Consider the following 27,337-nt stretch of genomic DNA (forward strand, 5'->3'; position numbering starts at 1 on the left):
GTAAACACAGAGTGCTTATGGAAGCATACCTGAGAAACAAAACACCTAATCTTAGCTAGAGAGGCTAGGGAAACACCCTGCAGGAGGAAGCGTCTGAACTCAGTGGTGCAGGACTAAATGGTGGGCTTGGAAAGGGCACACCTAACTCAGGGATGAGAGAGCCTGGGGCATTCAGGGTCCTTTGGTTGTTCAGACAGGCTACTTGCAGGAAAGCTGAAGTATGAGTGGCCTTGGATGCCATGCTGAGTGAGTAAAGCTGTGTCATGAAGGTAATGGGGAACTATTGAAAGTTTAATTGTGCAGCATGCTTGCAACTTTGTAAAGTCTCTCTGGCAGCAGTATAGATACAGTGGGGAAGAGAAGGTAGGAAAATCAGGATTCTATTGCTGTGTTACTACTGAGAAATGTCCTAAATAACGCAGTGATGTAGGGGCGAAGAAAACAGATTCAGGATAGAATTAAAGCTTAATGACCAATTAAATGTAGAGGTAGGAGAAAAGGAAGAGGTGGTGTCAAAGAGACTTCTTAGAGACTGCCTTGAATGAGTGAAAGGCGACGACACTGGTTCACAGGAAGAATGGAGGGGGGACAGGTACGTTGAACTGTAGACATGTTGAGTTTGAGAAAGGCTAGGCACCTGACTATTCATATCAGGAGTTTAGATCTGGTCTAGGGCTGCAGATTTGGGATTCGTGGACACGTGTTAATTGAAGCCTCCATGTATATGTATGGAGGAGGGCCAACATTAAGGGGTGATCAAAGAGCTTATAATGTTGATTGAGAATGAATGTCCAGGCATGTTAGAGGAAAATCGAGAAATAGCACTATCCCAGAAACTTAGAAGAGAGTTTTAAAATAAGTCCACAGTCACAAATGCTCCAGTGATAAGAGAAAATTGTTCTTTGGATTAGGCAACTTGGAAGTCATTGGGCAAGAGCTGTTTCAGAGTAGTGAAGGGACTGGAATCTAGATTGCCAGAGATTGTTGAATCGAGATAGAAAGTGGGTGAAGAAGACATGCCCGGAGGCTCCCTCTTCAGAAGCTGTGAGGAGTAGAGGAAAGGTAGTGTAGAAGCTAGAGTGGGAAGGATGGGTCAAGGAGATTTGACCTTTTTCTTTGTCCACAGAAAAGAGCCTGGAGAAAGGGAGAGTTGAAGAAACAGAATATGTAAGTAAATAATAAAACAGTATGCCTGAGAAGACAGAAGTGGCATTTTGTGGAGGAGTGTGTCTTGAACAGGAAGGAGAAGGGACACCTCTTCCATGAACCTGTGTGGACGCAGGTACATCTTAAGGGGAAAGAAGACTTGAATTGTTTGCTGATATCTCTGAAGTCAAGTCAACTTTTGAGAGTAGGTAAGGGGAGTAGAGGAGGGACTGACGTGCAGGACCCTGAAAAGGTCCCTTAAAAAGAGGAGAAACCAGGAAATCTTGGAAATGGCAGTGTTGCCATTTGGGACCCTATGCTTTGTCAATGTCTCCCTTTAGTAACAGAGACACCCACATTGAGCTGCACTAAATGGGGTCTGGCCAGTGCAATGTAAAGTGAAACTACTGTCTCCCTTCACTGTTAGTTCCCTCGCTTGGAATCTTGCACTTTTACTAATACAGCCTCTGATTGGATAAGCTATTTTTTTTAAAACAGCTTTCATACTGAAGCTCATTTTCCAGAAGACAGGGTTAGAGGAAATTTTGAGTAATAATTACTGTTCAAAAGAATGTGCTACTTATAAAAGTCAGGAATTAATTCAGAAAATGCTGTTCAAATTTAACTGGAAAAAATCACTAAACATTTTCAATATAGTGACAAACACAAGCAAGAATTAGTTGAAAATAGGAAGACCTGGTTAATGTTTTAAATGTCTATTGAATGTTGAGTGCAGATTACATAGAAATCCAAAAAGCATCCTATATGGATATGCTATTATTTCCAACTCTCAGTGACTTAGTTGGAAACTAAATTCAACTGTAGATGGATTTTGTTTTTCAGAACATTGTTTTAAAATGTTGTATTCATTCACCATTCTCTATTATCCTGCACCTGGCCACTTGACACTCTTATATTAATTTCCTCACCACTAAACCCATATGAGTTTGTTAGCCTGCTCCACTATGCTCTAAAATCTATTCAACTAGATCAGCGGTAAGTTAGAGCCAATCATTGTATCAACCTCAAACAGAACTCCTTTTACTAAATTGCTATTTTGTGTGCAATCATCAGCTTGTATTGAGGGATGCAATAATAAAATATCTTCGTAAAACATGTCATTTGTTGTGAGTTGTGATTACTATAAGTAGGGTGAGAGCATACATTTTTATTTTGGGGGGCAGTCCCAGTTTACTATGTTGTCCAGCATAATGTTTAATATTCCCTTTTCACTCTCAAAAAATGTCACAAATCAAGATATTGTTCTTTTCATTATATAATGTTCTCTTTACGAGATGCTTTTTGACAAACGGTTGATCCTGTTCATAGGAATTAGTCTCATCTATAGCTATTCTGAGCAACTGAGTTGATACATACACATGTATATATATGTGTGTGTGTATATGCACATATACATATATATGTATATACATCTATATACAAATGGTGACCCATAACTACTCAGGTATCCCTTTTTAAGTTGACCTTAGAAAACTTAGGTCCAAATTTGTCACCTGTATAACTAAATAAATATATAACAAGCTCAATGTTATACATTTTTATTTTAATCTGACTTCTTTGTTTTTAAATCTTATTCCTTTTTCCCCCCCACCTATTTCTAATTTATATCTTGAATTTTATGCATCCTTGTTAGTGATATTAAATTTTTTTGAGTTAAGGCAAAGAATCGTTTTTGAAGCACAAAACAAACATATATTGCTTCTAGAACTTATCTGATATTCTTAAATGACTGAAAAATAATTCTTTTTCAACTTAACTAATGTTTCCCATTTTTGTCTGTCTTTGATCCATGATAAATTTTGGAGAGATTGTCAGATTTTGGCCACATTTGTTCCATTTTTAAGAGATGAAGATACTATACTTCCATATTGATCTGTGATCAGTCTGCCACCTTTAGACAAAATATAGCTGATAACATTTTTTTTCCAAATAGTTATAGCTTCTATGATTGCAGAGTTTGAATAGAGAGGCAGTCCAGTTCAGTGAAAGAGAAAAAAAAATTTGTCATCAGACAAACCCTGTCTCTGCCATTTATTTTGTAACTTTTGGAAAGGCTCAAGTTTTTCACCTGTAGCTTAGAGATAATACTACAGTGGTCCCTTGGTTTTCGAATGTCATCCATTCTGGGAGCCTGTTCGAGTTTGAAACGTTCAAAAACCGAGGGATCAACTGTCGACAGCTGGGCCTCAGGATCTTGCCCTCAGTGGAAGCCGTGCGGCGTGTTCAACTTCCGAGGCGTGTTCAAAAACCGAAGCACTGACTTCCAGGTTTATAGTGTTCATAAACCAAAATGTTTGTCAGTGGAGACCTTCGAAAACCGAGGTGCCACTGTACATCATTCTCAGAGTAAATGAGACCTACATAAAATGCCTGGCACTAGATATACAGTAAATTTTACCTGTCATTATTGTAGTTATTACAATTTACAAATCACTAACACTAAGGATTTTGTACTTGGTAAGACTTGTCTTTTATTTCCAACAACAACAAAGTTTGAAAATTAAACTAGCTATGACTTTTCTACTGGCAGCATAACAAGCTAGATGCTTTTGAAAAGGCTCTCCCACAGCTAAACACCTAGGCACTGGATAAAATACAATAAACACACTTTTAAATGTATGGGGAGCTTGCAAGAAAATAAGGAAAGTCTCCATGAATCCCCCTCACACTCAACAAAAATAAGCAAAATAAAACACTGAGCTGAGATCAGAGAGGTAATTAAATGAGGAACTGTGGCTACTTTGGGGACTTATGCTAAGATCAGAAACCTAGAGTTTTGGGTATTATACAGAACACAGAGGTCCGAGAAACTAGGTCCCAAGGCCCATAGAAACTGGGGGCAGGGTTAATTCTGAGACACCCCCGGCCACACACACACACACACACACACACACACACACACACACACGCTGAATAAGCAGACAACTTGAAGAGGCTACAGCTTCAGTGAACTGGTGACCTGAAGGAAATCACCTGTAGTAATGAGTAAATAAGAAAATGTGTTTATCATTGTCATAGCTTCAAGAGGAAGTAAACACAACAGAATGTATTATCTATTGCTACATGGGGCGGGGGGTAAAATTTATACACATAGCCAGGGCCAACACATGAAAATGATCCCAGACCAGTAGCACCTCCTGACACCCAGCAGAAATAATCAGAAATCATTTCTGCAGAAAAGCATTCTTTATGCCCCTCAAGATTTCCTCAAAATAAATGCCAAATATGAATTGACAGTAAAAAACACACACACACAAAAAACAACACGAAAAGAAATGCACAAGGAATAAGAAACAACAAACAATAGATTTAGACCTGTAAGGACTTCAGATATCATTATGAGATGCAGAATATAAAATAGCTAAGTGTGAAATGTTTAGGTAAGAGATGGAATTGAAAACATGAGTAAGAAAAAAGGGACTATCAATATATGACCAGGTAAATTTTAAAAGTAACAAAGTACAACTTCTAGGAACAAAAATATAATCATTGCAGTTTAAAAAGCAAGACATAGGCCCTTGCTGGTGTGGTTCAGTGGTTAGAGCGTCGGCACATTTGGGAGGCAGCTGGTGATGTGTCTCACCTCTCTCTCTCACCCTTCCACTCTCCCTAAAAATCAATGGAAAAAATATCCTCAGGTGAGGATTAACAAAAAGAAATACATAGGTTAAACAGTGGATTAGGCATACTAGAAAGGAGAATTAATGAATTGGAAGATAAATCTGAAGATTTTACCCAGAATGCATCACAGAATTTTAAGCAGATGGGATATGTGAACGTAAAGAGACATGAATGGTAGAATGAGAAACAGAACAGAGAAACTGAGGAGAGGAAAATTATATACATATGTATATATGCCATAAATCTTCCAGAATTAAGAAAAAGTCATTTCTCAGGTTTAGGAGCCAGGGTAAATCCCAAGCAGAATAAATAATAAGAAATACACACTTAGACACATTGTAGTGAAATTGCATTATCCTAAAACAGATATATTGGTAGCAAGACAGAGAAAAAATCACCTTCAAAGGGGCAACAATTAGATCAACAGAAGACTTCTCAACAGTAACAACAGAAACCAGAGCACAGTGAAATAACATCCTCAAACTACCAACAGAAGACAACTTAAAATTGCGTGCTCAGCAAAACTCTTTAAAAAATTAAAGTTGAATGAAGATGTTTCTATATACACAAAAGAAAGACTTTAACCAAGAAATCCTACTAAGAGAATTATAAAAGGATATATTTCAGGAAGAAAGAAAGTATGCATAAAAGTATGCATAAAGAAGCTGGTATGCATGTACATAAGTTTAAACACTGCATTTACAAACAACGAAATTAACCAACTAAAAATAGAGACAACAAATTGGTTTGGTGTTTCCTTCCACAAGTTTCTAACTTTGATACTATAATTTTAAAGTTCTAAGCATAAAATATACAAAAAATAAAAAATGTGTGTTTCTACATGTCTCCTTTATGTATTGGTCAAGAAAAAATAATAAAATTTTAAAAAAAGAGAAAGTGTCCTTTTAAAATAACTGAAGGTTCAAATTTGAGAGTCCTTGTTTTAAGGAAGTAATAATTCAGTTGTGACAATACCAGCTAGAAAGTTCAGAACTATTCTAGTTTCTAAAAACCATGGTGAACTAGAAAAGAAGAGGAAACTGCTATGCAGGATACATGCATGTTCCCTACAACAGTTTTTCTAGCACATGCCTCTTTTTGGAGGCTTTGGTGTTTGTTCTCTCTTAAACATCTCTGCTTATATACCAAACCATTAAAAATGTAGTTCTTCAAATGTAAAAAAAAAAAAAAAAAGTAGAACGTTGATTTTGTAGGACACTAAGTAAAATGTATAGTCTGGTTCCAAAAGTAATCCAGAATGATACATACCACAGTAACTCAGGAAAATTATTTCGAATTTGCCCTAATAGAATCAGGATAGTTAAATTCAAGATTTCGTTCGAAAAATGTGATAGATATTCCATTTGAGATAAGCTATGGTTTTTGGTATTAGCAAAAACACTTAGCTATTTATCTCTTCTTAATATGTTTAGATCATTCTTTGTGGTAGCAAAAACTGTTTTGCTTACTCAGCCGGAACTTGAATTGAGTACTCGCTAGAATTTTCTGCTAGATACCTTTTCCCAGAGGATGGTAAAATGTGAGGAAGAATAAAAAAATGTGCCTCCAGGTTTTTATCACTACAGTTACATGCATTTCTCGGCAGAAGAGGGAAATACAAATACACAAAGATAATTTTGATCTCATATAAAATTACTCTTTCCCTTGAACATGATACCTGAAGATATTTTATGGTGACAGTGAGATCTGATACTATATTATGGAACAGAGTTTTATTCTAGCATTATCAATGAAGAGTCTAGGTTAAGCTTTCAGTGCTCTGGTAGTAACAGTAAGAGGCTAAAGAATTTAACAAGCAGGACATTGCCAGTAGACAGGAGAAGAAAAAAGAAAGAACAAAGGTGAGTAGATGGGTATAGGGCAGCAATGTCCAAGGAATGAAGTGGATACTCTTTCAAATTGCAGACCCTGACCCTGGCTGCAGCTCCTCAAAAGAAACTCCTTTGAGCCTTCTGAATTTTAGGTCCATGATACTATACAGGGTGGGGCAAAGGTAGGTTTACAGTTGTGAGTACGTGAAACACAGGGTTTATTCTTGTATTCTTGGTTATTAATTATTGTATTATTTTCCATCTGAACAACTGGAAACCTACTTTTGTCCCACCCAGTATATTGTGCTTACAGCGAGGGGGTTGGGGTGGGGGGATTGGATGAAAGTGGTCAAGAGATACAAATTCCAGTTGTAAGATAAATAAGTGCCGGGGGTGTAATTAATGTGCAGCAATGACTATAGTTAACTCTGCTGCCTGGTACATTCAAAGTTGCTAATAGAGTTGATCCTCAAAGTTTTCATTACAAGGGAAAAAACTTTTCTGTAACTATGTGAGGTGATAAACGCTAACTAAACTTATTGTGATAATCATTTCATAAGTCATTATACTGTGCATTATGCTGTACACCTTAAGCTTGTACATTTAACATAAATTGTGCAATATATAATTATATCTCAGTGAAACTGAAAACAAGAAATATATATATGTCACAGAGTGGAATATTATTCAGCTTTTGAGAAAGGAAGCCACTTGCAACGACATGAATGAACCCAAAGGACATTATGCTAAGTGAAATAAACCAGACACGGAAAGACAAATACTGCATAATCTCACTATATGTGGAATCTAGAAAGTTGAGCTCATTCAAGCAGAGGGTAGAATGATGGTTGCCAGGGGCTGGGGTGTGGGGGAAAGGGAGAGAGATTGGCCAAAGGGTTCAACATTTCAGTTATGCAAGTTGAGGAAATTCTGAAGATACATTGTACAGTAATATGACTATAAGTTAACTATGCATATTGTATACTTGAAATTTGCTAAATGGGTAGAACTTAAGTGTTCTCATCACAAAATTAAAAAGAAAAAGAAAATGGTAACTGGAGCATTTGAGAGCTTGCTCTCTGGCATGTCATCAGTTTAGCTTAAATAAGTTCCTATAAAAAAAATTTAAAAAGAAAATGGTAACTAATGAGGTGATGGTAATATGCTTGATTAATATGTTAATTAGCTTGATTGTGGTGATTATTTTAGTGTATATCAGAGCATCAAATTGTACATTTTTATCAATTATATCTCAATAAAGCTGGAAAAATAAAAAACAGAATTGACACTCAGTAAGGTTGAAATAATAGATTATCTCATTTCATAAAGATTTTCTTAATTTGAAAAAGAGAGAGACAGGCTGGTCTCTAAGTAAAGGCCTGGCTAAGAAAGCAGAAAACATCAGTGTGGTACCAAACACAGTGCTAAAAACAGACCCACTCCATAAATATTTGCCAATAACTATTACTTTGGACAAGTCATCACTACCTTTTTATGCCTCAGCTTTCCTCTCTTAAATCAAAACAATAAGTTCTACAATTTTCTAATTAGCTAAACATCAAATGCTAACATGCTACTGTTTGAAAGAGCTCTTATCAGAGCCCCCTACAAAACAGAACTATAAAGAACTATGCATGTATTCTTATAAAGAGGGAGACTAAAGGGAGTGAAGAAAAACATCACATTTGGATTGTACCCCGAACAAAAGAAACTTTCCCTGACTGATCAACAAGATTTGAAACAGAAGAAGCCACACAACTGCAGAAACTTTGTAGAAGTCATGTGCCCTGGAAATGACTTCTAGTTTGTGATTTGAGGCACAGGAAGAAAATTGAAGTAATAGCTCTGCTGATTGATGTCATCCACACTAGAATTACTGGTGTTTGGGTGTTGTTTTTTCCTACTTTAAAGCAGGTCATGGAGAAATTGTCAGCTACGGCAATTTCTTTAGCATGCCACTGAATGAAACTACTGCCAGGTCTGAGGGCAGACGGCTCCTGGTTTCCATCTATTACGTGCATACCACGTCATAAAAAGGGGGGGGTCTACCTTAAGAACCCTTTTTAGAAACTTTAAAAGCCATCAATATCTTTGAAATGGTGAAAAACTTCTTTGTCAAGTAAAACTTCAGCTATGTTTCTCAGTCCTTTCCATCATGTCCGTGGCACGTACTGAAGATTGTAATCTTCACCTGGTAAAATGGGACAAACATAGCTGGTTGCTGACAGGAGACAGTCCCCATCCAGTTGCTCCAAAGACAGAGGGGATCGATGTGCTGTGACACCTCTAACTCACTCAGGCTGGGATGTACTCTAGAGTATATGTGGTGGTTGGTGAAGAAAAAGCTTCGCTCATCAGTGAAGCTCATTTTTTGATGCTTTGTCATCAAAGCTTCAGCCTCAGGTGACAGTCCTGTAAGGAGTCTTGCCTGTTGCTAGAAAAGCCAGAGAGCCCCTTAAAATAATTGTACCCAGAAATGTGATACTCTTCTCGACTACACAGAAATTGGCTGACTTTCCCCAAGCACAGTCTTGAAGAGCTTGACTGAATTTCAGACAGACATTTTACTTTTGTTATTGTTTATAGAAAGAAAACAAAACCCATTCTAAGAACAGTGTGACAGAGCAAAGCTCATTCGTGTCTTCTTTGGTGAATTACTGAGGTGCATTTTAAAATGTTATTCAAGATTGTTAGGAGAGCCCTGGCCGGTTTGGCTCAGTGGTTAGAGTGTCAGCCTGTGGACTGAAGGGTCCCGGGTTTGATTCCAGCCGAAGGGCAGGTACCTTGGCTGCTGGCTCCATCCCCAGCCCCGTTGGGGCACGTGCAGGAGGCAGCCAATTGATGTGTATCTCTTACATTGATTTCTCTCTCCCTTCCCCCACTCTCTCTGGAAAGCAATGGGAAAAATAAATAAAGATTGTTAGGAGATTTTAGAGAAATAACCAGGTAAAACATCCAGGAAAAGAGGAAGCACTTCCACAACTGAAGTTTGGGGGTTGTGATGGAGGGGGGAGGGGGGAATAGGGGGCTTAATAAAGCTTTGTCAATTTTTCTGTAGGCTGTAATTTACAAAAACCAAGAACACTATAAAAATATTTTGAAAACTACTTACTCTGATCATCTTAAAAATGGTTACAAATGTTGCAGATGATGTATGTTGCTATGGCAAAGACTACCACCCCTCAATGTCAACTTCACAATCAAGACAAACAGACCCTTCCAGAAATTTTCTTTTGAGCTGGATTAAACCTAGCTTTTTGTTCTCTCCTAACATTTTACATGTTTTTCTCCAAAATGAAGCTTTAGTTTTTGTGTGAAGAAATACGGAAGACATAAATCTTGCTAAAGATTTTTAAAATGTTTGTTATGTAAGGAAAATCAATGTTCATCCTAATAAAATCAATTGTATGTGAACATTTTGGCACATGCTTTATGTACAATTTTCTGTAGAGAGGAACCATAGTTTTCATTTGATTTCTGAAATGCTCCTACTTCCTCCACCTCAAAGTTTATGGGTTAAAATATAGAGTGTCAGAATTACTGTTGAGGTCATATAACTCTTTTTTTCTATTCCTCAAAGCCTAATTATTACCAGCACTCCTTTGGTATCTTTTAGTAACACTTTTAGTAGGATATATTCTTTAGGTTTATGTCTTATTTTAACAACGTAGACACTTAAGGGTAGAGAGATGCCTTTTCTCCCAGTTTAATTGGCTCTACATGGCAAATCTTTATTTGGTTGCTAGGTTAACTTTTAAAATTCTATTTTAGGACAAAATAATGCACTTGTAACATTATTCGACTGATACCTATACTGATCAATATGGTGTACTGATTTTGCGTTTTTGAGAATTTGAGTTACAATGGCCACAGATTAGACCCTAAACACACCAAATCTATTTCTGTTATGTATACCTAACTTAAATTTGAAGAACTTTAACTTTATAGTGTATGTTCCTATGCCAGTAAAGGCAAATTCCCTTGGATTTTTAAAAATTAAATTTATTGGGGTGACATTTGTTAATAGGATCATGTAGGTTTCAAGTGTAAACTTCTACAATACATGATCTGTATATTGCATTGTGTGTCCACCACCCAAAGTCAAAATTTTGCCTGGATTTTCTCCAGCAACTAGAATTTTGCTTTGCCCTTAGTAAATTCTCAACAAATGCTTGTTAAATGAGGCAAATGTAACAATTCAATGACAGATGGGTTGCCTAAAAAATACAGGGTGAAGCAAAGGTAGGTTTACAGCTGTGAGTACTCAAGATACAGAGTTTATTCTTGTTAATTATTGTATTATTTTCCATACAAACAACTGTAAACCTACTTTTACCCCACCTTGGTCTGAAGTTCTTTGTCTTTCTCTATGGAGTATAGTTGTAAGGACAGGATGAAGAGTTTCATAGTACTGGTTTTACTATTAACTATGCTATGCCTTATTTTTCTCTCTTTTTTTTTTAACTTTTTGGTTGAAGGGTTTATTAGCAGGACATAAAGTAGTCAACTTTGAAAATTGTGACTGAAAGCTTTGTCACCCATTGATCCTGTAAAATTCTTGTTAATATTTCTATACCAAACTTTTTTTTATATCAGAAACTTTCTCTCCACCAAATCTGGCCACCTGTACAACAAACAGAGTAACCAAAGCTAATATTTATTGCACACTTACTATGTGCCAGACACTGTGTTGTGTATTTTACATTAATCTTCTCATTGAATCCTTACAACAATCCTAAAAAGGAGATACTGTGATTATTTCCGTTTTACAGATGAGGAAATAGGGCTGAGAGATGGTTTAGTATTTTGCCTAATATCATTCCCAAAAAGTGAAACTGAGATTTGCATCTGAGCAATCTGGACCCAGAGCCAACACTGTTGACCACAGTAGGTTCTTTCATTTAAGGTGGAGGCATGACAATGGCAAGGGGCTGTCGTCCTCTGCTTGTTTTCACAAAGGCAGTGTCATACTTTTCAGCAGGCTAGTAGGAACTTTGGGGCACAAGCAGGTTTTTATATCTTACTTTCCTTAAGCCTATTTTGTGCGTGCTTAATGTGCAAGGGTAATTCCTAGGTGCTGCCTTATTTTTTAGTGTGTGCAGTTAATAAAATGTGGGCTGGCATTTGAGGTTGAAGTGTTAAACATTGTCACTTTAATCCTTAGTTTTCATTTCAATAGGATAAATTTCAGGATTACTATAAATGTCCTTCTTCATGACTTTAAAGGGTCAATGCCAAGTAGAGTTTCTCCAAAATTAGGATTTTCTAGAGTCAGAATAATATCAATAAAATCATTTCCTATTATTCCTTTGGGGAATAATAATAAATTAAGAACCTCAAAATAGTATACTTTCATTTCTCCCCTCCAGACTTTTATATTATTGTTGAGTATGTTTTTCTTATATTCATATTAAATTTATATGTATATTATTTAGGTCTTCATATATCACAAACCCATAATACACTATTATTATTTTAGTTGAAACAGAATTTTATAGATCTTTACATAAGTCAATGCTCAATAAATATTAATGGATTTTTTAGAGCTTGTATTATATGTCTTGCCTCCCTGAATAGTTTAAAGGTACCATTCTATATAAAACAACAAAATAACTCCCCCAAAAGAAGATACTCAGAGTCAAGTTCTGCTACACACTGTGTTAATAAAAATTTACTTAATATTTATCAAAGAGAGCTTTAAAATGTTTCAACATATATGCAGGCAAGCGTGTGCGCGCGTGTGTACACACACACACACTCACACTCATACCTGGAAGGTATTATAAGAAACTCTACATCTTTATTATGATCTTTTAATAATATCTCTGGTTCTTTCCTTACTCTTGGTTTGACATTTGAAGGATTCCTTAAAGTAGCTATGTGATATTTTGCAGGAGAGCATGCACTAACTACTACATGGCCTCCAAACCAGCTGCAATGGAGGAAATTCTCTCCTTCTTTTCCCACAGACTCAAAAGAAGTTGGGGGAAAAGTCATTGAAAATGGCCATTTGGTGGCCTGATCTCACAAATTACTAACACTACATCTGCTCCTTCCACTCTCCTCATCATCACTGATGACGTCAAGTATAAAACACATCATCTTGTTAGTCCTGTGAGATTTGAAAGGGAGTTGGACACTGATGTACAAAACGTATCTGATAAAATATAATTTCTTGTTTTTAATCTATAGAGACCTAAATACATATATATAAATACAATATTTGATTTGCACATTAAATTTTATAGGCACATACAGAGTGTCTATTAGCAATTTGATGTCTCTTAAAAGTAAGGATCTGGCCTGCTGACCTGGCTGGCATAATTTCTGAGAAAGAGGCTCTACCGTGGTATTATTATTAACAAAAATAGCACCAATTCTAAGTGATTTTAAGAAAGAGAACATATGGTATTGTTCTTTATATTCTCCACAACACCCCAGCACAAGGCTGCACGTGGAGTAGGTGCTTAGTATTTGTTAAATACATAAATCAGCAGGCCTCTAATAGATTCTGCTATCTGTTGTGTTTCTTTTATTTGCACATTGATTGACTTTATTTGCTGTGTTTGAAAAAATTCTTCCAAAACATTACCTTTAAAACATTGGAGTCCTCATTATGATCCTATAAGACATGAATTTCAAAAATTTCTGCATTTTGTAGAGTGGCCTATATAGGGCTGGCCACTGTGAAGATCCGTCCCCGACCTTCATCCTGATGAACAAAATGGCTTTTGCAAAGTTAAGATTTAGGTAGGATTTGATGGTTTAAGTGCTTATTGTTTCTTTTTTCCTAAACTCAAGAATTTAAGCATACTAAATATTGAAATCATAGTGCCAGGTGCACAGTTGTAAAGAGGTGCTCAGTAAACACTGCATTTGATGATAATGCTAAGACTGAACTTCCTGCTGGGTTTCCAATGGATTCTTTTTCCTTATTTGTTATAATTCCTTACTCTTTTAAATAGCCTCTTGCTTTTTTTGTTTCCTTGAAAAACAGTGACTTCTAGGTGCATTTATCATAATCATGATGAGAGCGTGGCATTTTTTCATCTTCTTTCTTGTTCCGGCTGCTGTGGAAATGAAGGTTGATATATTTACAGAGCCACACGGATGGTGTCACAGGTTGAGCAATGCACCACTGCAGGAGGCGTTATTCACATAGGCTGCAATATAAATGAAGATCTTCCCCCTCCCCCATCATAATTTGGGTTCTCCCAGAAGCAGACCCCAAGGTAAGGAGTGAGAGTGAGCATTTATTTGGGAAGTGGAGAAAACAATAGGGCAGGAAAGTGAGGAAGTGATACCAGGAAGGAAGAAAGCTAATAAAAGGTGCATTATTATGTTAGCTACCCCAGGGAGTGGTTGGAGCTTAATGCCATGGAGAAACTGGGAAATAGTTCAAAATACATGCCTCAGAATTATCCCCATCGAGGGAAGAGGAAACTGTAGTATTTATATACCAACTCCTGAGACTAGTCATTGAATGAGAGCTGCTAGAGTGGGTGTGGGAATGTTGATTTCTTGGCACCCTGGTCTGCTGGAAGCAAGGGCTGGGGCTTTCTGTGGTTCTGGGATGGGGCGGAGAATGGAGGGAAGGAGCTTTCAGGGGTGAAGATTCAGACGCTGAGAGGGGAAGCCATTCAGAGCACAACAAAAGGCCTGGGCATTGCAGAGTCTGCTACAGTTCCCTAGAGTCGGGTAGATTCAGCCCCTACAATGGCATGTGTATATATATATTTATCTTTATTTAATCTGATATTTTAATCCCACATCACTAATCTAATTTTTACTTTTTATTCTTTTGTGTCTCTGGCAAAGTATAAAATATTCTATTTATTTTTTTATGGTGACCAGGCAGTGTTCACTGTCCAAGTACTGTTTGACAAATGTTGCATTATACAGTACTATCTACTTGGACTAAATATATTAAGAGCTATCACCCTAAGTTTTGACATATACTACATTTTTAAAGTTTCTATGGATCCCTTTTTATTTTCTTTGTAGAAATCTTAAATAAGTGTGCTTAATTCAACACTTTTTAATTCTCTAGGGTCTAAACATGGTTTCATTTCCTTACATTTCTCTGGCATTTCTCCTCATATCCCCAAATATTTATTTAAAATGTTATACATGCTCATAATAATAATAAAAAATACTGCCTGCCCGGCCGGGCTTGGCTCAGCAGTTGAGCGTCGACCTAGGATGCAGGCGATCAGGGTTCGATTCCCGGTCAGGGCACACGCCCAGGTTGCGGGCTCGATCAATGACTCTCTCATCATTGATGTTTCTATCTCTCTCCCTCTCCTTTGCTCTCTCTGAAATCAATAAAGATATATTTTTTTTAAAAAAAATACTGCCTGGCTGGCATGGCTCAGCAGTTGGGCATTGACCTAGGATCCAGGAGATCTCGGTTTAGTCCCTGGTCAGGACACATGCCTGGACTCAGTCCCCAGTAGGGGGCATGCAGGAGGCAGCCGCTCAATGACTCATCACTGATGTTTCTATCTCTCTCTCTCCCTCTCCCTTCCTCTCGCTGAAATCAATAAAGACATATATTTTTTAAAAAAATACTGAATTGAGGAGTGTAACCATTGCCCTCACTATAACTCCCTATTACCGTCACACCTCAGAAGCAGCTATGCTTAGTATTCTGGCTCCAATGTTTAGTTCGTGTGTGGACAAGGTATGCTATGAACTCTGTGCTCAATTTCCCCAGCTGTAAAACAAGGATAGTGAAGTTCCACACCTCCCAGAATTGTTTGAGAACTTATGGAGATAATTAGGAGAAGCTCTTAGGACAGAGGCATATTTTATAAATGTTAGCTATTCTTATGTCTCTTTCTCACACATGCAAGCATATGTCAGCTTTTATATATATATGCATACAAATGGGACCATATAAGACAGGCAGTTCTGACATTTGCTTATATATACATTTGCCTTGTTCTTTTTAATAATTTCATACTGGGCCTCTATTCATGAACCATTTCATAGTTTTTTAGACTTTTACAATATTTGTCACTATAAGGTAATTATTGTAATGCATAAATCAATTGAAAAATAGGATTATTTTTATATTGCTCTTTTCTCCTGCCTAATTGTCTGATGTTCAGAATTTAGCATACATTTGGAATGTGTTCACTTTATTATAATAGTCCATATGCCTCTGGGCTCTGAAAGTTATGGCTTATGAATACTTGGGTTATTATATATATATATATCCTATTGTATCATTTAGAGTTAGATTTGTTTGTAAGTAACAGAAATCTAAAAAAAGAGTGGTTAAACAAGACAGATTATTTCTTTTTTATGTAACTATCTATACATTCTATGTAAATGCTACCCCTTAGACTTGTGCAAGATACAACTTGTGAGGTCCAAGGAGACTGCTCCAGATCCAGCCATCACATCTGCATTCCAGCCAGCAGGAACGAAAAATGAACAAAGAAGAGAGAGTAAAGGGTCTACCAACATTTTTTAGTGTGCGTGGTAAAACACATAACATAAAATTTACCGTTTTAACCATTTAAAAATGTATGGTAGCCTAGGGTCACCAAGTACATTCACATTGTTGTGGAACTATCACTATCATCAACCTCCAGAGTTACTTTTCCATCTTCTTAAACAGGAACTTTGTGCCCATTAAACAGTAACTCCCCATTCCCTCCTCCCCCTAGTTCCTGGCAATCACTATTCTATTTTCTGTCTCTATGAATTTGCTACTCTAAGTATCTCACATGAATAGAATCAAACAATATTTGTTATTTTGTGACTGGCTTATTTCACTTAACATAATGCTTTCAAGGTTCATGTCACAGCATGTGTCAGAATTTCCTTACTTTGAAAGGATTAATAAGCTACTACATTTTGTTTATCCACTTACCCAGAGATAGACACTTGGGTTGCTTTCACCTTTTGCCTACTGTCAATAATGCTGCTATGAAACATGGGTGTCCAAATATGTGTTTGGGTCCTTGCTTTTAATTACTTTGGGTATATAGCCACAAGTGGAATTGGTGAATTATATGGTAATTCTATTTTTAACTATTTGAGGAGTGGCAATTCAGTTTTTCTTACAGGCTGTGCCATTTTATGTTCACCAGCAATGCAGAGGGGTCCCAATTTCTCCATATCTTCACTGACGTTTGTTATTTTCTGTTTTTGTTTTTTTTCCATAATAGCCATCCTAATGCTCATGAGGTAGTATTTTATTGTTGTTTTGATTTATATTTCCCTAATGATAGTGATATTGAGTATCTTTTCATGCAATTATTGGTCACTTCTATATCTTCCTTGGAAAACGTCTATTTAACTCCTTTGTCTGTTTCTTAATTGGATTTTGTTGTTGTTGAGTTGTAAGAGTTCTTTATATATTCTGGGTACTAACTCCTAATCAGATCTATGATTTGCAAATATTTTTTCCCATTCTATGGGTTGCCATTTCACTCTGTTGATAGTGTCCTTTCATGCATAAAAGTTTTTAATTTTAGCCCTGGCATGTGTTGTTCAGCGGTCAGAACATCCGCCTGTGCACCCAAGGGTCTCGGGTTTGATTCCCAGTCAAGGGCATGTACCTGGGTAGCAGGTCGATCCCTGCCCCAGTCGGGGCACATGCAGGAGGCAACCAATTAATGTGTCTCTCATGTTGATGTTTCTCTCTCTCTCTCCCTCTCTCCCTCTCGCTCCCTTCCACTCTCTCTAAAAAAAAAAAAAAAAAAAAAAAAAATCAATGGAAAAAAATCCTCAGGTGAGGATTAACAAACCAACAAAAAGGTTTTTAATTTTGATGTAATCAAATGTATCTATTTTTTCTTTTGTTGATCGCACTTTTTGTGTCCTATCCAAGTAATCATTGCCAAATTCAACGTCATGAAGCCTTCTTCCTATGTTTTTTTTCTAAAGAGTTTTATAGTTTTACCTCTTACATTTAGGTCTTCAGTTCATATTGAATGAATTTTTATATATGGTGTTAGATAGAGACCAATTTCAATTCTTTTGCATGTGGATATCTAGTTTTCTCAACACCATTGGTTTAAGACACCTACAACCTTTTATAGAAAGGGTCCTGTAAACTGCCATATAACACTTTTATTTACATCCCATTGGCCAGAACTTAGCCACAGAGTTACACTTAGCCGCTAGGAAGGTTGGCAAATGAAGCTGGTTCAAGCTATTTTAATTAAAAATAAAATTTAAAAATTTAATCTTTTCTTATTTTGAGTACCTTGAAGATACTGTAAAACAGGGTTGTATAATGATGTACATTAAGGTGTCTGCATTTAATTTTGAGAGTAGGACACTTGAATTTTATGCAGGTGATATATTCTTGAAGATCTAGTATAATATCCCAATAGGAATAAATGTAAAATAAATGGTGGTGGTGGAGGTAGTGGGGGCTGGAATACTTTTTCAGAGCCTACAAATCTATTACAGTGATATTGATCTTGTAGCTGAGTCACCAGTATTTCTTTTTCCATTATCCTTGCCCAGATACTCGAGGATTTTTTAAGATTAAAGATGTATCTTCTCCATTTACATGTCTCAGCAGCATTTCTAATATTTTGCAGTGTGCTTTCTTCCAAATGAACAGTATTGCCTGTGTAGGGTCTGGCCTTCTTCAGAGCAATTTATCACATTTAACTTCTAAGTTTTCAAGTACTAGCATCAGCGCCTGATGGCATTGTATGGGCAATTAAAAACAAGTTTACATTAAAATAATGATGAGTGTTAAGCAGCAAAATAGTCACCAAAATTATTTCATTCCAAAACACGTAACTGAAGTGTTCATAGTATATGAAGGATAGGTAGGCACTTCTGTTGAGCAGTTGTGGTGACAAAAACAAAAAAGATGTTTATTTGCCTACCAGCAATTATGCAGTTTTTAATAGTTACACAAATCTTAAAAATTTTAGAATTAGCATCTAAAGTGAGACTTTATTAATATTTCTGTTGTGCTCTTTCAAATGTGTCTTAGTGATGTGATGGAAGAGAAACAGATACATGAAGTGTATAATTACTAAGTATAAAAGTCCTATTTTATTTTTAGAAAGCTTATTTGCTTTAGAATACTAGGGGGTGGAGGTGGGGAGTAAGGGCATGTATAGATGAAATAAAATTGGCAGTAGGTTGTAATTATCAAAGTCATAGGTACATGGGAGGGTTGTTATTATATTATTCTCTTGATTTTAATGTGTTTGACAATTCCCATGATAAAAAGTTAAAAATAAATAAAGAAGGTTTGTTCTGTTAAATGAAGTTATACCTCAGTGGACTGGTATCCTTTTTTCTTAATTTTTCTATCAGAAAAATAGGGACAAAAAGTGGTGAGGGGCAGTGTAGCATGCATGCCTTGGTCAGAGACATCTTTTTAAAAAATTTTCCAATTACAGTTTTGTGTTTTTTAAAAAATATATCTTTATTGATTTCAGAGAGAGGAAAGGAGAGGGAGAGAGAGAGAGAGAGAGAAACATCAATGATGAGAGAGTCATTGATCGGCTGCCTCCTGCACGCCCCCGACTGAGGATGGAGCCCGCAACCCGGGCATGTGCCCTGACCAGGAATCGAACCCCAATTGCCTGGATCCTAGGTCGACGCTCAACCACTGAGCCACGCCCGGCTGGGCCCAATTACAGTTTAATTCAATATCATTCTTTGTTAGTTTCATATGTACAGCATAGTGTTTAGACAATCATGTGCTTTACAGCGTGGCCCCCCCCATATTTCAAGTACCGACCTGGCCCCATACATAGTTATTACAATATTATTGACTATGTTCCCTACGCTGTAATTGACACCTCTGTGACCATTGTGTAGCTACCAATTTGTACTATTAATCCCTTCACCTTTTCACCCAGCCCCTCAACCTTCGTCCCCTCTGTCAACCTTCGTCCCCTCTGTCAACCTTCAGATCAGAGATCTTTCGAAAGGGACAGATAGTGTTTATGAAATTAACCACCCTTGAAAGAAATGAGATTTTTGCTTGGTAATTCTAAACTTGAACACTCAAAGACCCAACGGAAACTTCCTGTGGAAGGAGGTAAACTCTATTAATAATGTGTGGCATTCTGATATTGGATAATGAATGAAAACTCTGGCTCTGGTGTCATAGCCTCAGGTGGAGGCCTATGAGTAATTCCTACTGATAGACAGCAACCAAGGAAAAGAACTATATTTAATTCCTGGGATTCACCTTCATCGTTTTCCCTCTAGACCCAGAGAATTAATTGTTTCTTCTCCTGTTCAAAGTTAACTCCCACATCTTAGCTGTTGATCACATCTATTCCATCTCCTCTGGGATTTTTCAACATCAATTATTCCCTTATTCCCTCCCTAATATATTCAGCCTTTCTACCAACTAGCCCCATCCCCACATCATGGAAATGTGTTCAGATCTCCTGTAACTTCCCGTCTCCATATAGCTAAGGCTGTTCCAGCCCCATTTCCTTCCATTACTAAACAGTTTTTAAAAAGAATTGTATTTACTCCCGTTCTCCAATTTCTCTCTAATTCTGCCTCCATCTTCTACTTTTAGGGACACTTGTGATTATATTGGACTCAGATGGAATTAAAATGACTAATCAGCTGATAGAGAGAATAGCCTGGATTATTCAGGTGAGTCCAATATAATCGCAAGTGTCCCTAAAAGTAGAAGATGGAGGCAGAATTAGAGAGTCAGAGAAGGCAATGTGAGGGTAGAAGCAAGATCAGAGTGATGTGAGACAGGCTGGAATTGCTCTTGCTGGCTTTGAAGACACATGAAAAGGAAAAAAAAAAAAATGCAGGCGGCATCTAGAAGCTGGACAAGGCAAGGAAAATAACTCTTCCTTAGAGTCTGCAGAAGGGGATGCTGCTCTGCTGACACCTTGACCTTAGACCAGTGAGACACATGTTGGATGTCTAGCCTACAGAAAGGTAAGATAATAAATTTGTGTTGTTTTAATAGTAAAATTGTAATTTGTTACAGCACATTTGGAAACCCCTACAATAGCCTATCCTGGCTGCCCTTCTACTTCTCTGACCAATTCTTCCCATGGTCTTTTCCTAATTCCTTTTACACTGATTCCCTAATGGCTTGTGTTCCCCAGAGTTCTATCCTTAATACCCGTTCTCATCATATACATTTCCTCTAGGTACTATTAGCCATTCTCATGATTTTGACCACTATTTATACCCTAACTTCTAAATCTCTAATTCTAATCCAAACAAAATCCTGAACTCCAGTCTCTCTCTCTCTCTCTCTCTCTCTCTCTCCATATATATAGTGGTTGGCAAAAGGAGGTTTACCGTTGTGAATATGCAAAAGAGTTTATTCTGGTATTATTATTAATTAATTAATTATTGTATTTATTATTATTAACCTGCTTTTGCTCACAGCTGTATATATCCAACAACCTCCAACACCTTCTGCCTCAATACCCAACAGGCCACTCAAGTGACTACATACCCCCTCCTCTAATTTCTGCTTGGAATCTAGATACGTCAAGTCAGAAACTTGGAAGTCACCGTGTAATCTCTCCTCTTAGTCTCTAAAACCCAACCGTAGAGAAATCCTGTTGATTTCACCTCTTTGACATCTCTCCAAACCATTTCCTCCCCCTTCCCCCACTCCTCTACTTCATTACTTGCCTGGCTCTCCTTAGTTCCCTAGACTATAATAACCTCTTTGGGACTTTGTCTACCCTGTGCCCCGTTGGTCAGCCCTCCCCAACTATTTTCCATCTAGCCACCAGAGGTACTTTTCAAAACACAAATCTAATCATGTTACTTCATTGCTTAAAATTCTTTAGTGTTTCCTCACTCCCTCAAGTGCAAAGCAAAGCAAAAGAAGATCTGGCCCCAGCCCAGCTCTCCAGCCTCCTGTGCTCCTGTCATACTCAAGTACCTGCGGTTTCCTGCCCAGCTGTGCTGTTTAATGCTTTGTGCTTTTGTGATACTGTTCTCACTGCTCGAAATACTTCCTCATCTTTTCTACCTGCCATCAGCTCAAGCACTAGCTCCTATATGAAGCCTTCCTTGCTCTTACCAGGTGGAGTTAAGCACACTCTGGTGTTCTTCTGTGCACTTCTATTAGAGTGCCTTTTACTCACTATTGTATTTATTTTCCTGCCTACCTTCCCCAATTAAACAAAAACTCTCAATGAGTAAAGAGAAGATTTTATTTACCTTTCCATTCTTAGCATTTAGCATAAAGCCTAGTAGACACAGGGCAAGTAAAAATTGTTGAATACAAGAAAGATTTGAGAATAGAGTTCAAGGGAACCAGAGAGGCAAGGGAGGGGATCTTACAGAACTCTATGGCTGTTGGAGGACATGATAAAATATGGGTGAAGCAGATAAGGTTGGGAACTTGAGTTTCATAACTCTTCGTGGTCAAGTCGCTAGAGTTTCATAACTCTTCATGGTCCAGTCACTAATTTGGAAAACTAGTCAGTAATCCCCATGCCTAGTTCAGTGTCTGGTATAAAGTACATGGTTAAGAAATATGTACTAAATGAAGGATTGGATATATAAAGGGATGAAAAAGAAGGACAGACCTCGGTGGAGATGGGGTTAGTTGGGAAGAAAGTGTGGGACTTATATACAATTGTAAAGAGCAATGTCAAACCCAGAGGGATGGAGGTGGGAATGCAACCAGTTAGAGAAACAAGGGCTAGAGCAGTCGGATGGTATAAAGAGGGCATACAGGCAATGAAGGGTGTGAGGTGAAGATGAGAGGTGTGTGAACAGAAGGGGCAAACCTGGCAGGCAAGGAGACTCAATGAGATGTCTCAGTGGTCCAGGCATGAGGTAATGAAGGCCTAATCCAGGAGATAGTATGGGATTCAAATGGGAAAGAGCTGTGTCAAATGGAGGAACGGTTATTGAGAGAACTTAATGAGTTACTCCACACAGAACGAGGAGAGAGGAATGAAGAATGATTCCAGGGCTTTGAACCTCAGAGAAATTACCAAATTAAGCAAGCCCAGGAAAGGGAGCTGGCTTTGTAATAAAATGGGAGCATCTAGCTTTCCCAGTAGTTTTATAAGATTGTGATAGAGTTAGGAGGCATCATGACCCTTTTAGAAACTAGATTAAGATAAAAAGAGTTTCCTATAAGCACTGTAATAGTTGTTTAGTGTAATCTATAAATTAAACATTACCATAGTTTTCTGTAACCTTTTACCTAACGACAAAATAAGTATGTAATTAATAGAACTTGGAAAACAAAGAAAGCAAAAGAAAAAATTATCCACAATTCTATCACACCACTATAACTGTAGCGGAAAAGACTCAGGCCATACACCGGAGGAGGCGAAAGGAGACCTTTATTAACGCATGCGGTCCCAGAGGAGGCAGTCTCCAAATTCTGGGCCCCAAACAAAGGGCTTGGGTCAGCTTTATAGGGTCGTGGGTCGGGCCTGCTTGTGGTGTGAAAATAGTGGGCGGGGTTACAGAGGTTAGATAAGGTTACATATACATTCAGGCAGGTAATCTGATACCTGAAATGGGGAATCTTCCTAAAATGGCGGCGGTTCCTGCCTCATAACAACCAAAGTCAAAATTTGGGGGTACATCATTTGGATTATTTTTTTATGTATTAATATGTCTTACACCTATGGTTGTTTTTTCAATTAGAAATACCATTTCTTCACTGTCAATATTCATTGACTTGTCTTTTATTTTTTTAAATTTTATTTATTTTTATTTATTATTATTTTTAAAATTTATCTTTATTGTTAAAGTATTACAGGTGTCCCATTTTTCCCCCCAATTGACCCCCTCCACCTCACTTCCATCTCCTCCCAGGCCTTCAACCCAGGACACACACATTGTCTGTGTCCATGGGTTATGCATATATACACAGAACTTCTTTGGTTAATCTCTTCCCACCCTCCACCCCCCTTCCCTCTTCCCTCTGAAATATGATCGTCAGTTGCATGCATCAATGTCTCTGGATCTATTTAGTTCGTCAGATTCTTTTGTTCACTAGCTTCTTCTTAAAGAAGACCCTTCAACTTTTCCTGTAGTGCTGGTTTGGTGATGATGAACCCCTTTAGCTTTTCCTTGTCTGGGAAGCTCTTTATCTGATCTTCAGTTCTAAATGCTAGCTTTGCTGGGTAGAGTAATCTTGGTTGTAGTTCCATGATTTTCATCACTTTGAATATTTCTTGCCACTCCCTTGTGGCCTGCAAAGTTTCTGTTGAGAAATCAGCTGACAGTCATATGGGTGCTCCCTTGTAGGTAATTAACTGCTTTTCTCTTGCTGCTTTTAAGATTCTCTCTTTGTCTTTAACCTTTGGCATTTTAATTATGATGTTTCTTGGTGTGGGCCTCTTTGGGTTCCTGTTGTTTGGGACCCTCTGTGCTTCCTGGACTTGTAAGTCGATTTCTTTCCCCAGGTAGGGAAGTTTTCTGTCATTATTTTTTCAAATAGGTTTTCAATTTCTTGCTCTCTTTCCTCTCCTTTCTGGCACCCCAATAGTACAAATGTTGGGCCTCTTGAAGTTGTCCCAGAGGCTCCTATGCTATCTTCATATTTCTGGGTTCTTTTTTCTTTTTGCTCTTCTGGTTGGGTGTTTTTTGTTTCCTCATGTTCCAAATTGCTGATTTGATTCTCAGCGTCCTCTACTCTACTGTTGATTCCCTGTAAATTATTCTTCATTTCAGTTCCTGTAGCCTTCATATCAAATTGGTACTTTATTATGTTATCGGTTTTCTCAGTTATTTCCCTAACCATTTGCTTAAACATCCTTATAACCATTATTCTGAACTCTCTATCTGTTAGCTTGCTTGGATCTATTTCATTTAGTTCCTTTTCTAGAGATTTCTTCTGTGCTTTCCTTTGTGACATGTTTCTTTGCCTCTGCATTTTGGCTGCTTCCAGGTGTTTGTTTCTATGTATTAGGTAGAGCTGCTATGTCTCCTGGAATTGGTAGAGTGGCTTTGTGTAGTAGGTGTCCTGTAGGGTCCAGTGGCTCAGCCTCCCCAGTCACCTGAGCTGGGCCTTCTAGGTGCTCCCCTGTGTGGGCTGTGTGCACTGTCCTGTTGTAGTTGAGCCTTGGTTGCTGTTGGTGTCACTGGGAGAAACTGACCCCCAGGCCAATCAGCTGTGAGGACCAGCTTCAACTACAGCCAAAGAGCTGCTGTGCTGGAGACACCCCTGTGCAGCAGGATTTACTTCAGTGGAGCTTTGGTGTTCACCAAGTGTGCCCCTTGAGTGTGTCACTCGTGGATGTGGTAGGGTTGTAATCCAGAGTGGTCGAGTCTGACCACCAGGTGCCCTGTCTCTGAGGCTTCCCGGGAGGTGCAAAGTCAGCCTGTGCCAGTGCCTTGCCCAGGGCCACCCAGCATGAGCTACTCAGCAAACAGTAGATGGCTGCTACTTGTGCTGGGCTTGGAGGTGCCCAGGAGAGGCCAAGCTATGAGCCAATGCAGGCTGCCGCTAGTGCCAGACCTGGGGCCCCTTATCAAGCCATGTGGGGCACGATGCTGCTTGTTTGAGAGATTTCAGGAAAGTCCTAAGCATGAGGCTGGAAAGGCCACTTGCACAGAAAAGCCCCTGGAAATGGCCTGGATGAGCTGCAGGTGGGGAGGGGAGGGGCCTCCGGGAATCACGGGGCGGGGCCAACGGGGTGAGTCAGGTGCTGGGGATTCAAACATGGCGCCTGCCTGCCGGCTGTGTGCAGGGAGGACTCGCCAAAGGAGCAACGGCCTCTGCAGCTCTTCTGCCTGGGAGAAAGGTGCCCCTCTGCCTCTGGCCCCAACTTCAGGCAGGTTAGTTCCTCCCCGAGTGTCCCAGGTCCTTTCAGGCTGCTGCCCGGCTCTGGGCTCAGAGGGAGCGTCCGAGTGAGTCCGTGCCGGGCCCTTTGAGAGGAGCTGCTGGGGCTCCCGCAGCCTCCGCGACCCTCAGGGACAGTCCCCGCTGGTTTCACAGCCCGGAGTTGTGGGGCCGTCTCTTCCCGGCCCTGGAGCCCTGGGCTGGGGGCCTGCTGTGGGGCTGGGACCCCCTCACTCCTCCAGGAAACCCCCACCGCCGAGATTCCCTCCCGGGTTTCAACCTCGGCTGGGGTGTGGGCCCGTGGCCGCTTCTCTGAGATTCAGCCCCATCCGCCCGCGTCTCCGCCCCTCCTCCCGGTCTCGATGCTCCTTCAGCTCCCTGGTTGTGGGGCTTCTGTGCAGCCAGATCTCAGGAGGCTCTGAGTGACGGTGGTTCTGTATTTTAGTTGTAATTTTGATGTGGTTGCGGGAGGCGGCGGGCGCAGCTGTTACTACACCGCCATCTTGTTTCTCCCTGACTTGTCTTTTAAAACTGACTTAAATATCACATATACTACATTTCCTTATTGTAAAAATACTCAAACAGTACAGAATTACTCCTTACACAGGGTTCTCTCTACATGGGGTCTTTCCATTGGAATCCTTCAGTTCTACCATCCCGCTCTTATAAAGGACCCGCTGTTAAGTTTGTGTTTGTTTTCAGAATTCTTTTGGTGCACAGTGATATTCACACATATTTTCTATTTATGAACATCTACACAGATGTATAGATTTATATATATCATGTGTATGGATTTCATGCATACACATGTATACATGCATGTACAGCATGATTAATGGCAGCATATTATGAATATATTATAAATTAATACTCAGTTGCTGAACATTTAGATTTTCATTTTTGTGCTTTAAAAATAACACAATAAAGAGCATTCTTGTCTTAGTTCTGATTTTATTGGGAATTCTAGTGTTTCATCGTTAAATATGGTAGTAATGTAGCTATTCTTTGTCATGGTAAAATAAGCTTCCTCTATGCCAGCTTACTGAGATAATTTTTCTTAAATTATAAATAGCTGCCAAATTTTTGCAACTACCTTTTGGTGTCTCATGAGATGTATCACTTCTTTGACTTATTAATGTGATAAATCATTAATATATTAATAGATAATCTTTCCTGCATTACTTGATTAACCCTTTTTGGTAAACAATTCTTACTCTTATTATTCTTTTAACAATAAACTGTTGTATTTCATTTGTTTATTCTTTATTTAGGGCTTTGAGTCTATATGCATTTGCTGACATTTTTATCTTGACCAGGAACTGGCTTCTAGATGCTTAAAGGATGTGTCATTGTAAATATCAGAGGCTTGAAAATAGACACGCACCCGGCAGCCTAGGAATCTGGGATGTCTTCCATATAGCTCTCATAATAAGCAACTGAGTTAGGCCCTATTAAAAATAGGGAAGAGAACTTCCAGCCCCTCCTGTCCTAAGTGACTCTACCTCTTCCCCAGGCCTCTAATTTGGAGGGCAGGGCCCAGAGAAACAGCCTAATCAGCCATCCATGCCTGCCTCCACCCCTTCCACATAGCCTGGAATCTTTCAGAGGAAATGCTTCTCTCTTATATTTCTTTAAGGTTGGCCAACTGGGAGCCAGCACCTCTCAGCTTTTTAAAGAGAAACGGGATCTAAACGAATATAGAATTAAATTAAAGCTGTAATTCATTTGGATATCTTGAATTCTTGGTAGCTTTTCATATATAGAAAAACTTAAGATAATTCTTATTAATTCAGTTTTTAGAACCAAACTGTTAATATAAAGATGTATTCATTTTTATAAATTATTTAAATGAGAAGTAGTGAATTTTGAATGTTATTTATTTATTTAGGGTAATTCGTCATCTTCACCTCCAGGACCAGTAGAGCTAGATGAGTTAATTTGAGAAAGTGCTGTTTGCTGT

Source organism: Miniopterus schreibersii, assembly GCF_964146895.1.
Source record: "Miniopterus schreibersii genome assembly, chromosome: 2".
Lineage (NCBI taxonomy): Eukaryota > Metazoa > Chordata > Mammalia > Chiroptera > Miniopteridae > Miniopterus > Miniopterus schreibersii.